The sequence below is a fragment of the Sapajus apella genome, unplaced genomic scaffold (assembly GCF_009761245.1).
Source record: "Sapajus apella isolate SASKATOON/1434 unplaced genomic scaffold, GSC_monkey_1.0 scaffold89, whole genome shotgun sequence".
In the NCBI taxonomy this organism is placed as follows: Eukaryota; Metazoa; Chordata; class Mammalia; order Primates; family Cebidae; genus Sapajus; species Sapajus apella.
In genome coordinates, this window is record NW_022437029.1 from 3,282,911 (window position 1) to 3,295,153 (window position 12,243).

At 41.0% G+C, this 12,243-nt stretch overlaps 1 protein-coding gene across 6 annotated transcripts in view; it reads right to left on the minus strand.

Annotated features, from left to right (window-relative positions):
- Positions 1 to 12,243, minus strand: part of AFF3 (AF4/FMR2 family member 3) — a 618,932-nt gene that overhangs the window by 294,630 nt on the left and 312,059 nt on the right. The window lies entirely within an intron of this gene.

Sequence of the window (12,243 nt, forward strand, 5' to 3'; positions counted from 1 at the left end):
AATCCCAGCACTTGGGGAGGCCGAGGCGGGTGGATCACGAGGTCAAGAGATCGAGACCATCCTGGTCAACATGGTGAAACCCCGTCTCTAATAAAAATACAAAAAAATTAGCTGGGCATGGTGGTGCATGCCTGTAATCCCAGCTACTCAGGAGGCTGAGGCAGGAGAATTGCCTGAACCCAGGAGGCGGAGGTTGCGGTGAGCCGAGATCGCGCCATTGCACTCCAGCCTGGGTAACATGAGTGAAACTCCGTCTCAAACAAAAAAATAAAATAAAATAAAATAAAATAAAATAAAATAAAATAAAATAAAATAAATAAAAAAGGAAAAAGGCTCTGAGGCAGAGAGCCAGGTAATCAGGCTCGGCTGGTCCCACCCCCACAAAAAAACAGCAACTGGAAACGCTCTGGGTTGAGAGTTTCACAGCAAGCACAGCTGAACCCAGGAAGGTCCAGCTCTGTGGGGGAGGGGCATCTGCCATTACAGAGGCACTCCACCACTATGGAGGTAGTCCGCCATCGCTGAGGCAGCCCGCCGTTGCCGAGGCAACCTGCCACTACAGAGAGTCTGCCATTACAGAGGTGGGCCAGCTTTGCCAAGGCAGTTCTAACTATACCCTTATAAACAGGACTACAGGGAAGTTCATATGGCAGCTGGGCGAAGCCCACAGCAGCTCAGCAAAACCTCTGCAGGCAGACAGTGACTAGGCTGCCTCCTCGCTGGGAAGGGCAGCCCTGATAAAAAGGCAGCAGCACAATGGAAGCTCATAAATAAAGCCCTAACTACCCGGGACAGAGCACCTGGCGAAAAAAGAAAAGGGGTTTATGAGTTCTGCTGCAGCTGACTTAAATGTACCTGCCCAGTAGCTCTAAATGAACAACGGAGATCACAGCTCAGCACTTGAGCTCCTATAAAGGACACATTGTCTCCTCAAGGAGCTCCTTGATCCCCGTATATCCAAAGAGTCACCTCATAAAGGCGAGCTCAGACTGACATTTGGCGGGTATCCTTCTGGGACAAAGACAGCAGAAGAAGAAACTGGCAGCAACCTTTACTGTTCTGCAGCCATTGCAGGTGATCCCCAGGCAAGCAGGGCCTGGAGTGGACCTCAGCAGTCCTACAGCAGAGGGGACAGACTGTTAGAAGGAAAACTAAGAAACAGAAAGAAATAACTTCATCATCAACAAACAGGACGTCCACTCAGAGACCCAATCTGAAAGTCAGCAACTACAAAGATGACAGGGGGATAAATCCACAAAGATGGGAAGAAACCAGTGCAAAAAGGATGAAAGCACCGGAAACCAGAAGACCTCTCCTCCTACAAGGGATCACAACTCCTCACCAGCAAAGGAACAAGGCTGGATGGAGAATGAGTGTGATGGATTGACAGAATCAGGCTTCAGAAGGTGGGTAATAAGAAACTTCTATGAGCTAAAAGAACATGTTCTAACCCAACACAAAGAAACTAAGAACCTTGAAAAAAGATTTGATGAAATGCTAACAAGAATAGACAACTTAGAGAGGAATATATGGGAATTGATGGAGCTGAAAAACACAACATGAGAACATCGTGAAGCATGCACAAGTTTCAACAGCTGAATTGACCAAGCAGAAGGAAGGACATTAGAGGCCGAAGATCAACCCAATGAAAGAAAACAAGAAGGCAAGATTAGAGAAAAAAGGGGAAAAAGGAATGAACAAAGTCTCCAAGAAATATGGGACTATATGAAAAGACCTAATTTATGTTTGATAGGTGTACCTGAATGTGACGAAGAGAATGAATCCAAGCTGGAAAATACTCTTCAGGATATCATCCAGGAAAACTTCCCAAACCTAGCAAGGCACACCAATATTCAAGTCGAGGAAATACAGAGAACCCCACAAAGATATTCCTCAAGAAGGGCAACCCCAAGGCACATAATTGTCACATTCACCAGTGATGAAATGGAGGAGAAAATGCTAAGGGCAGCCAGAGAGAAAGGTCGGGTTACCCACAAAGGGAAGCCCATCAGACTCACAGCAGATCTCTCATCAGAAAGAGAGTGGAGGCCAATATTCAACATCCTTAAAGAAAAGAACTTTCAACCCAGAATTTAATATCCTACAAGCCAGAAGAGAGTGGAGGCCAATATTCAACATCCTTAAAGAAAAGAACTTTCAACCCAGAATTTAATATCCAGCCAAACTAAGCTTCATAAGTGAAGGAAAAATAAAATCCTTTGTGAACAAGCAAGTACTCAGAGATTTCATCACCACCAGGCCTACTTTACAAGAGCTCCAGAAAGAGGCACTAAACATAAAAAGGAACAACCAGTATCAGCCACTCCAAAAATATACCAAATGGTAAACAGCATCAACACAATGAAGAAACTGCATCAACTAATGGGCCTAACAGCCAGCTAGCACCAAAATGGCAGTATCAAATTCACACATAACAATATTAACCCTAAATGTAAATGGGCTAAATGCCCAAATCAAAAGACACAGACTGGCAAATTGGATAAAAAGCCAAAACCCATCGGTGTGCTGTATCCAGGAAACCCATCTCACATGCAAGGATACACAAAGGCTCAAAATAAAGGGATGGAGGAAGATTTACCAAGCAAATGGAGATAAAAAAAAAAGCAGGAGTTGCAATTCTCATCTCTGATAAAATAGACTTTAAAGCAACAAAGATCAAAAGAAACAAAGAAGGACATTACATAATGGTAAAAGGATCAATGCAACAAGAAGAGATAACGATCCTAAATATATATACACCCAATACAGGAACACCCAGATACATAAGGCAAGTTCTTAATGACTTACAAAGAGACTTAGACTCCCACACAATAATAGTGGGAGACTTTAACACCCCATTGTCAATATTAGACAGATCAACCAGACAGAAAATTAACAAGGATATCCAGGACATGAACTCAGACCTGGACCAAGCACACCTAATAGACATTTACAGAACTCTCCAACCCAAATCCACAGAATATACATTCTTCTCAGCTCCACATCACAACTACTCTAAAATTGATCACATAATTGGAAATAAATCACTCCTCAGCAAATGCAAAAGAACGGAAATCATACCAAACAGTCTCTCAGACCACAGTGCTATTCAGTTAGAACTCAGAATTCAGAAACTAACTCAGAACCGCACAGCTTCATGGAAATTGAGCAACTGGCTCTTGAATGTCGACTGGTTAAACAATGAAATGAAGGCAGCAATAAAGATGTTCTTCGAAACCTACAAAAACGAAGACACAACATAGCAGAATCTCTGGGACACATTTAAAGCAGTGTCTAGAGGAAAATATACAGCAATAAATGCCCACATGATAAGCAAGGAGAGATCTGAAATTGACACCCTATCATCAAAATTGAAAGAGCTAGAGGAGCAAGATAAAAAAACTCAAAACCTAGCAGAAGACAAGAAATAACTAAGATCAGAGCAGAACTGAAGGAGACAGAGACACAAAAAACCTTTCAAAAAATCAATAAATCCAGGAGCTGATTTTTTGAGAAGATAAACAAAATAGGCAGATCACTAGGAGCATTAATAAAAAAGAAAAGAGAGAATAATCAAATAGATGCAATAAAAAACTATAAAGGGGATATCACCACAGATTCCACAGAAATTCAAACCATCATCAGAGATTATTACAAAAAACCCTATGCACATAAACGAGTAAACCTGTAAGAAATGGATAAATTCCTGGACACTTGCCTCCTCCCAAGCCTAAACCAGGAAGAAGTCAAAACCCTGAATAGACCAATAACAAGGTCTGAAGCTGAGGCAGCAATTAAGAGCCTACCACCCAAAAAAAGCCCAGGTCCAGATGGGTTCACAGCCGAATTCTACCAGACATACAAAGAGGAGCTGGTAGCATTCCTTCTGAAACTGTTCCAAATAATCCAAAAAGAGGGAATCCTTCCCAAATCATTTTATGAGACCAACATCATCCTGATACCAAAACCTGGCAGAGACTCACCAAGAAAACTTCAGACCAATATCCATGATGAACATAGATGCAAAAATCTTCAACAAAATACTGGCAAGCCAATTGCAACAGCACATCAAAAAGCTTATCCACCATGATGAAGTGGGATTCATCCCGGAGATGCAAGGCTGATTCAACATATGCAAGTCTAACAACATAATTCACTACATAAACAGAATCAAAGACAAAAACCACATGATTATCTCAATTGATGCAGAAAAGGCCTTTGACAAAATTCAACAGCACTTTATGCTAAAAACCCTCAATAAACTAGGTATTGACGGAACGTATCTCAAAATAATAAAAGCTATTTACGACCAACCAACAGCCAATATCATACTGAATGGGCAAAAACTGGAAGCATTCCCTTTGAAATCTGGCACTAGACAAGGATGCCCGCTCTCACCACTCCTGTTCAATATAGTACTGGAAGTTCTAGGCAGAGCAATCAGGCAGGAAAAAAATATAAAGGGTATTCAAATAGGAAAGGAGGAAGTCATATTGTCTCTATTTGCAGACGACATGATTGTATATCTAGAAGACCCCATCGTCTCAGCCCAAGATCTCCTGAAACTGATATGCAACTTCAGCAAAGTCTCAGGATACAAAATCAATGTGCAAAAATCACATGCATTCCTATACACCAATAACAGACTTAAAGAGAGCCAAATCAAGAACAAACTGCCATTCACAATTGCTACAAAGAAAATAAAACACCTAGGAATACAACTAACAAGGAATGTAAAGGACCTCTTCAAGGAGGACTACAAGCCACTGCTCAATGAAATAAGAGAGGACACAAACAGATAGAGAAACATCCCATGTTCATGGTTAGGAAGAATCCATATCATGAAAATGGCCATACTGCCCAAAGTTATTTAGATTCAGCGCTATCCCCATCAAGCTACCAATGACCTTCATCACAGAACTGAAAAAAAACACCTTAAACTTCATATGGAACCAAAAGAGAGCCCACATAGCCAAGTCAATTCTAAGCAAAAAGAACAAAGCGGGAGACATCACACTACCGGACTTCAAACTATACTACAAGGCTACAGTAATCAAAACAGCATGGTACTGGTACCAAAACAGAGATATAGATCAATGGAACAGAACAGAGGCCTCGGAGGCAACACAACATATCTACAACCATCTGATCTTTGACAAATCTGACAAAAGCAATGGGGAAAGGATTCCCTGTTTAATAAATGGAGTTGGGAAAACTGGCTATTCATATGCAGAAAGCAGAAACTGGACCCCTTCCTGACACCTTACACTAAAATTAACTCCAGATGGATTAAAGGTTTAAACATAAGACCTAACACCATAAAAACCCTAGAAGAAAATCTAGGCAAAACCATACAGGACTTAGGCGTAGGCAAGGACTTCATGATCAAAACACCAAAAGCATTGGCAACAAAAGCCAAAATAGACAAATGGGACCTAATCAAACTCCACAGCTTCTGCACGGCAAAAGAAACAGTCATTAGAGTGAATCGGCAACCAACAGAATGGAAAAAATTTTTGCAGTCTTCCTATCTGACAAAGAGCTGATATCCAGCATTTACAAAGAACTAAAACAGATTTACAAGAAAAAAACAGACGAGCCCATTCAAAAGTGGGCAAAGGATATGAACAGACACTTTACAAAAGAAGACATATATAAGGCCAAGAAACATATGAAAAAATGCTCATCATCACTGGTCATTAGAGAAATGCAAATCAAAACTACATTGAGATACCATTTCACGCCAGTTAGAATGGCGATCATTAAAAAATCTGGAGACAACAGATGCTGGAGAGGATGTGGAGAAACAGGAACACTTTTACACTGTTAGTGGGAGTGTAAATTCGTTCAACCATTGTGAGAGACAGTGTGGCGATTCCTCAAGGACCTAGAAATAGAAATTCCATTTGACCCAGCAATCTCATTACATGGTATATATCCAAAGGATTATAAATCGTTCTACTATAAGGACACATGCACACAAATGTTCACTGCAGCACTGTTTACAAAGCAAAGACCTGGAACCAACCCAAATGCCCATTGATGATAGACTGGACAGGGAAAATGTGGCACATATACACCATGGAATATTATGCAGCCATCAAAAACGATGAGTTTGTGTCCTTTGTAGGGACATGGATGAACCTGGAAACCATCATCCTTAGCAAACTGACACAAGAACAGAAAATCAAACACCTCATGTTCTCACTCATAGGTGGGTGTTGAACAATGAGAACACATGGACACAGGGAGGTGAGCATCACATACTGGGGTCTGTTGGGGGGAAATAGGAAAGGGACAGCGGGGGGTGGGGAGTTGAAGAGAGACAGCATGGGGAGAAATGCCAGTTATAGGTGAAGGGGAGGTAGGCAGCAAATCACACTGCCACGTGTGTACCTATGCAACAATCTTGCATGTTCTTCACATGTACCCCAAAACCTAAAATGCAATAAAAAAAGGAAAAAAATGATATTATTCAAGCACCTGCTGTATGTTTCTCAATTAGTATTCTAAAAACTTTTTTAAATGCCTTAAAATATAATAACTATATAATTTTTCAGTTCTGATCTCCAGCAAGTTTTCAAAGTCTGATGAATACGTATGGTGATATGGTGATACTAAGTATGGAAACAAGAAAGAAAAAATAAAATTGCATTGGTTCTCTTAAATAAAGTTAACAAATGACATAAACCAGGCTAGTTGGCTAGTACTGAACACTAGCATTTCGCTGTTGGAGAAGAACACTCAAATAAAACCCAGATTGAAAATAAGTGAAGTGTTTGGGGAATTTACACATTTGAAAGTTGTGATAGATCCTATGATTTGACATTCAACTCTGTACAATTAAAAAACACTGCAATAGAAAACCTCCTTCATGGATAAAGATAAGAATTTGCGCTTATTGTTCTACATGATTCACATTTAAGCCCTTATGTTTTGGAAAATGCTCACTCAAGTATAAAGAAGAAAAAACTATAAAGATGTTATGAAAATGTGAACATACATATGGATCACAATGTGTAGTCCAGTGACCCACATACATACGAGGTCAGTAAGGTTGTTATCTCTCAGCTCCAATCCCACCCTTGTTTTGTGTTGCTGGGGCTGTAGTCTCTGCAAACCACATTTCAAGGAAGCACTGCTGTTGAAAGAAGCACACTTCTATTTGTTTTCTCCCCTGCATTCTTCCTCTAACTCACTAATCCCACCTGCTCAGTGTCTTCTATATGTGGCAGGTGTTTTAAGGTACTGAGTACATCTACTTCTATTTGACATACTTGCCTTGGTCCTCTAATGTAGTGCTGAAGTTCTCCAAGTATCGCCAAGAAACTATGAAACCTTTGCAGTAAAATATCGACAAATACCCCATAAAAAGATATTGACTGCGGTATCAGAACCCACTGTTTACTATTAGGGCAGAAGTTACAATCTCACAGAATTTTAGATGCTTGGGCTGCTAACATTCCCTTCATCTTCTAGGCATATGGTTCTGCAAGCAACTTTGTGATTTCTAATGATGTGCATCAAAATGAAACAGGTGAATATCAAAGGGTGGAGCTGTTCATTCTCAACAGGAGCTTCTGGACCTCCAGGATTCCTTCAGCCATCACCCCAAAGCCTCTGGGCTCAGAACAGTTTCTGAATTAGGGTGATCTCTTGTCCCACCTCTGTTAGAAAATGAACAACTCCAGGGTCACTGCCAAGTCCACAGATTGTACCACATGGTCCTGCAACATAGTGGCAAGTTGCTGGCCACAGCTCACAGGCACCAGCGTGCCCTTGACAGGTAGAAGTGGAGCCATTTCGGAAAGGCTTTTTGTTTCACCCCAAGGATTAGTATCATAGCATTTATTAACAATTTATCTCACAGATATAAAATGAGATATAAAAGTATGGTATTTCTGTTCCTAACTGTTCAGATGATTAAATGCAAAAAGAAAACATAGCACTAACAAGTAAACTAATTTATCTTGGCTAGTCTTATTAAAAGTTTTGCTCAGTGAATTTCTCTAGACTTCCATCAAGCTGAGTTTTGTTTTGAGTTTATTTTACTACAGCAAGTAATGGAAGTAATGGGATGTATTAATGGGGGCACCTTTACAGTTACACCTGGATTGATTTTGCCATTAGTGGGCTTCATTTCATCACTAATGAAATCTTTGCTGTTGGAAACAAATGAAATAACTTAAAAAGGAAACACTATGAGCTAGAAAAAAAGCCTGCCTGCTCTGAAGCACGGAAGATTTGACCTAGGTTCGGCTCTGCAAATGACCCAAATAGGTCACTGAAAACAAGTCATCTCTTTGTTGTCTACCTTCCGGCAGGCATTGAATGGCGAGTATGTTTTCATTTGATTGATATTTTTGAGCACAAGGCTTCTCTTGTCCCCCCATCCGAGGTCTGCACATGCGAGGGGCCATGTTAATGTGCATTTCCCAGATCAGTGCCCTCAACTCACAAATCTCCCAGGACAACAACTGGAAATCATCCATCCAGGCTACTCCTGAGTTTCTGGGAAACTAAGGAAAAAATGAGTTCCCTTTATTTGCCTGAAGTTTGTTCCACTATAATGTCAGGAAACTGGCTAAGGTCTCCAAAATTTAAACAAGCACCACTAACCCCCTTCAGATAAACAGAAATGCAACTCTATGTAAATATTCACTAAGGATATTTTACAGCACACTGAAATTAGTGGCTAAAGATGATGAAAGCCAAGAAAGTAATCTACTCAGATGTTGCACTGAAATTGTCTCTAAATTAATTCCTTAAGTCCAAACCAGAATCTCAAACACTGGTCTCTTATTACAAAGGCACTCTGATATGAGTGCCTTCAACAAATGCCGTCTAAAGCTGTCTTGCACAAAACCTGTACATCCCAGATTCCAGCCCTGCACCCCCACCCATTAAGTTGTAAACGAATTTTATTTGCTGAACAAATGTTAATGCCATTCTACGTTAATGGATAATGCTATGAAAAGCACCTGAGTATTATAGCACTGGAACCTTTAAGAATGAAATAGAGTGTAACTTAGAAAACTGCCTGTTACAAACATATGTCAGCCATGAAGGCTTCTAGCCCTGATCACCCATCCTCACAGAACTCCATTCTAATTTCTCCCTCAGTGAAGAGAATTTTGCAATAACACACAGATTTATTGGGTCCCAGGATTAAAACTCTCTGAGTAAGAATAAAAAATAATTATACGTTAGAACACAATGTAATATTCAAATGACTTGAAAACAGTCACCTCAGCAAAAATAAGGAGGAAAGAGGAAGAAGCTCAAGATAAGGTTGATAACACAGGCTATAAAACCTCTGAATTTAACTGCATAAATGCATGATCTGGCACTTCTGAATCATAAACAGATAGAAATGAGAAAACTCCCATTCACAACAAATTGCCTGAGTAGTTTCATTAATAAGCCAGGGGGACTTCTTCATCTAATAAGTCAGCATAGTAGTTAAGAGATAGGTTACCCTGTAAGGCGTCTTCATTAGAATCCCAGCTATACTACTTGCTAGGTGTGTGACCTTGGGCAAATTGTATTTAACTTCTCCTCACCCATTTCCTCATCTGTGAAATGGGAATGTTACCAATGCCTACCTCCTGAGGCAGCTGCCATGGTTAAATCACAGCTTAGAACTGTGCCTCAAACACAATGAATGCTAAGCAAACGTCAGCTCTTCATCACTTAGTGGTTGCTATTATATGTGGGATGTATTGCAATTGGAAAGGTAGAGGAAGGGAAGTGAAAACCTTTCCTCCCAAGAAGTCTCTAAACTCACTGACTACATTTTCTGTTTTCTCTAGTTTGGCTTCTGCCCCCTCCACTCCATGGAAACAGCACTTGCAAAAGTCCCCAGCAACGTTTCTGTGGTCTGATCCATTGGGTGGTTTTAGATCCTCATCTTTCTTGTCCTCTCAGAAACTCTCAACACCACTGAGTTTGAATCTCATTCCTTGGATTCCATGACTTTTCGCTATCATAATTTTCCCTCTACTTTTCTGGTCACTCTCTCTCACTTCCATTTCCCAGCGACTGTTCCTTCCCTGAGTCTCTAAAAGTCACAATTCAGATTTTCACTGTTCGTCGGTCTCTAGTCTCTCTCCAGAAAAATTTACCCATTTCTATGGTGTTATTAGCAATGACATACTAATTAATCCAAAATGTTGGTCTAACACCTCAGAACTCTGCTCTGACCTCCTGACCTCCAATATGTTATTCTGTGTTCTCCATGTTTAGTTGAATGTTCTAAACGCACATCCAACCCACCATGTCTAAAAATGAAATTACGATTTCCTCCCTCCCCACGAACTAAGATCTCCCCTAATGTTTCCCAGGGCCGTAAGCACGCCACCAACCATCTCTTGTCTGGATTCCCGCAATAGCCTTCCACTCCCTCTTGCTTCTCCTTTTCCCAGTGGATCCCCTCTCCATAGCAGCCAGAGTGGTGCATTTAAACTGCTAATGTCATCATATCACTCTGCTCAAATGCTCAGCTGATCTGCGTCGTATAGGATCTATGACCTGGCTCTTTTTGCCTCTCCTGCTTAGCTTTATCTACTCATCAACCACTCTGGCTTTCTCTGTCCTTGAGGCCACAGTCTCAGAGGAAGGCTGGTGTGTGGCAGATACACAACATATACCATGGGCGGTAACTGAGAAGGAGTCCTGTGCTTGTGCTTGGAGGGTAAGAGGGGTAGGTGATTTTGGAGAATGACTGTGTCAGGAAACACTGGGAATACTAACATGATCCCCTAGGAGCTCCCAAATACCAACTACTATTACTCACACTTTGCCTGACAAGTGGAGAGAGAGAGTAAAGGCTCCAGCTCAACTGGATGCCACTGGTGCCACCACCATCTCTGTTTCCTCCTCATCAATCCCCCTCCCCTCCTGACTGCTGTTCATGGGTTAGGAAGAGTAGAATTCGGAGCTCGGCTGCCTCCTGATCCAGCCACCATCTCTACTGCACTCTTGCACACACGTGCAGACTTCAGCCTTGCATAGGGACACAAATTAGTGAGCTGGTGGGTCCACGTTCTCCCTCTGTTTCAGGCCTCATCTGAAGAGGGTCGTGGCACAGCTGGGGCACTGGTGGTGGGTGGGAGGGAAGGACTGCAGTGAAGGGGGCATGAGGTTCTCATCAGTTCTCCTTAGAAAACAATAATTATAAAGCTGTACGAATTCTTGATTGTGGCACTGTTTTATTCGAATTGAATTTTGCTTTACCTAAACTCTATCCTTTCGGTACGTGAATCACTCAAGTCTTTATTCAAACTTCAAGCCCTGTTTGGAGAATAGACTAGGAAGGTCAAAGGATGGATTTCTCCCATATCCTCAAGAAGGGCCAAGAGAGAATAAGAAGTTAGAATTTTTCTACTTTGGGAAACCAAAGAGGGGATTGGTGTGTTTTGGTACTGCCCTTTTGCAGACATAAACACCACAACCGATTAAAGGAAGATGGCTTAAAAATGGAATATGTGGGTCAGGCGCGGTGGCTCATGCCTGTAATCCCAGCACTTTGGGAGGCCGAGGCAGGCAGATCACAAGGTCAGGAGATCGAGACCATCCTGGCCAACATAGTGAAACTCTGTCTCTACTAAAAATATATAAAAATTAGCTGGGCGTGGTGGCATGTTCCTGTAATCCCAGCTTCTCAGGAGGCTGGGGCAGAAGAATCACTTCAACCAGGGGGTCAGAGGTTGCAGTAAACCGAGATTATACCACTGCACTCCAGCCTGGCAACAGAGCAAGACTCCACCTCAAAAAAAAAAAAAAAGGAATATGTGAACTCCATGAAAGTATGTTGAAAGAGAAAAACAGGAAAGTTACATCAGCATCTCACTTTGACTGTTCTTTAATCAGAAACAAAGCCCCAGAAGAGAGACAATATGGATACAAAGTAACTATGTATTTTATTTAACATATACTTAAATGCCAGAAATGAAGCTGCCTGTTTTGACAGTTGTTTTCTCTATAAATCTCTGCCAGAAAAAAAATCATTATGAATACAACAAATCTCACCTCAATTAGTTATTCTGGTTCAACTTGAGACTTAGATTTATTTATGAAATAATGCTTTCCAGAAAGAAAAACATCCTGCTTTTTAAAATAGTTAATGTAAAATTTTAACCCACGTAATTATATTACTGTAGTTTACTAGCAATTAAAAAAGAAGTGTGTAGGATGTCCGAAAGAAAAGACCATATTAATTTTTTTTTTTACAGTGAAATTCTG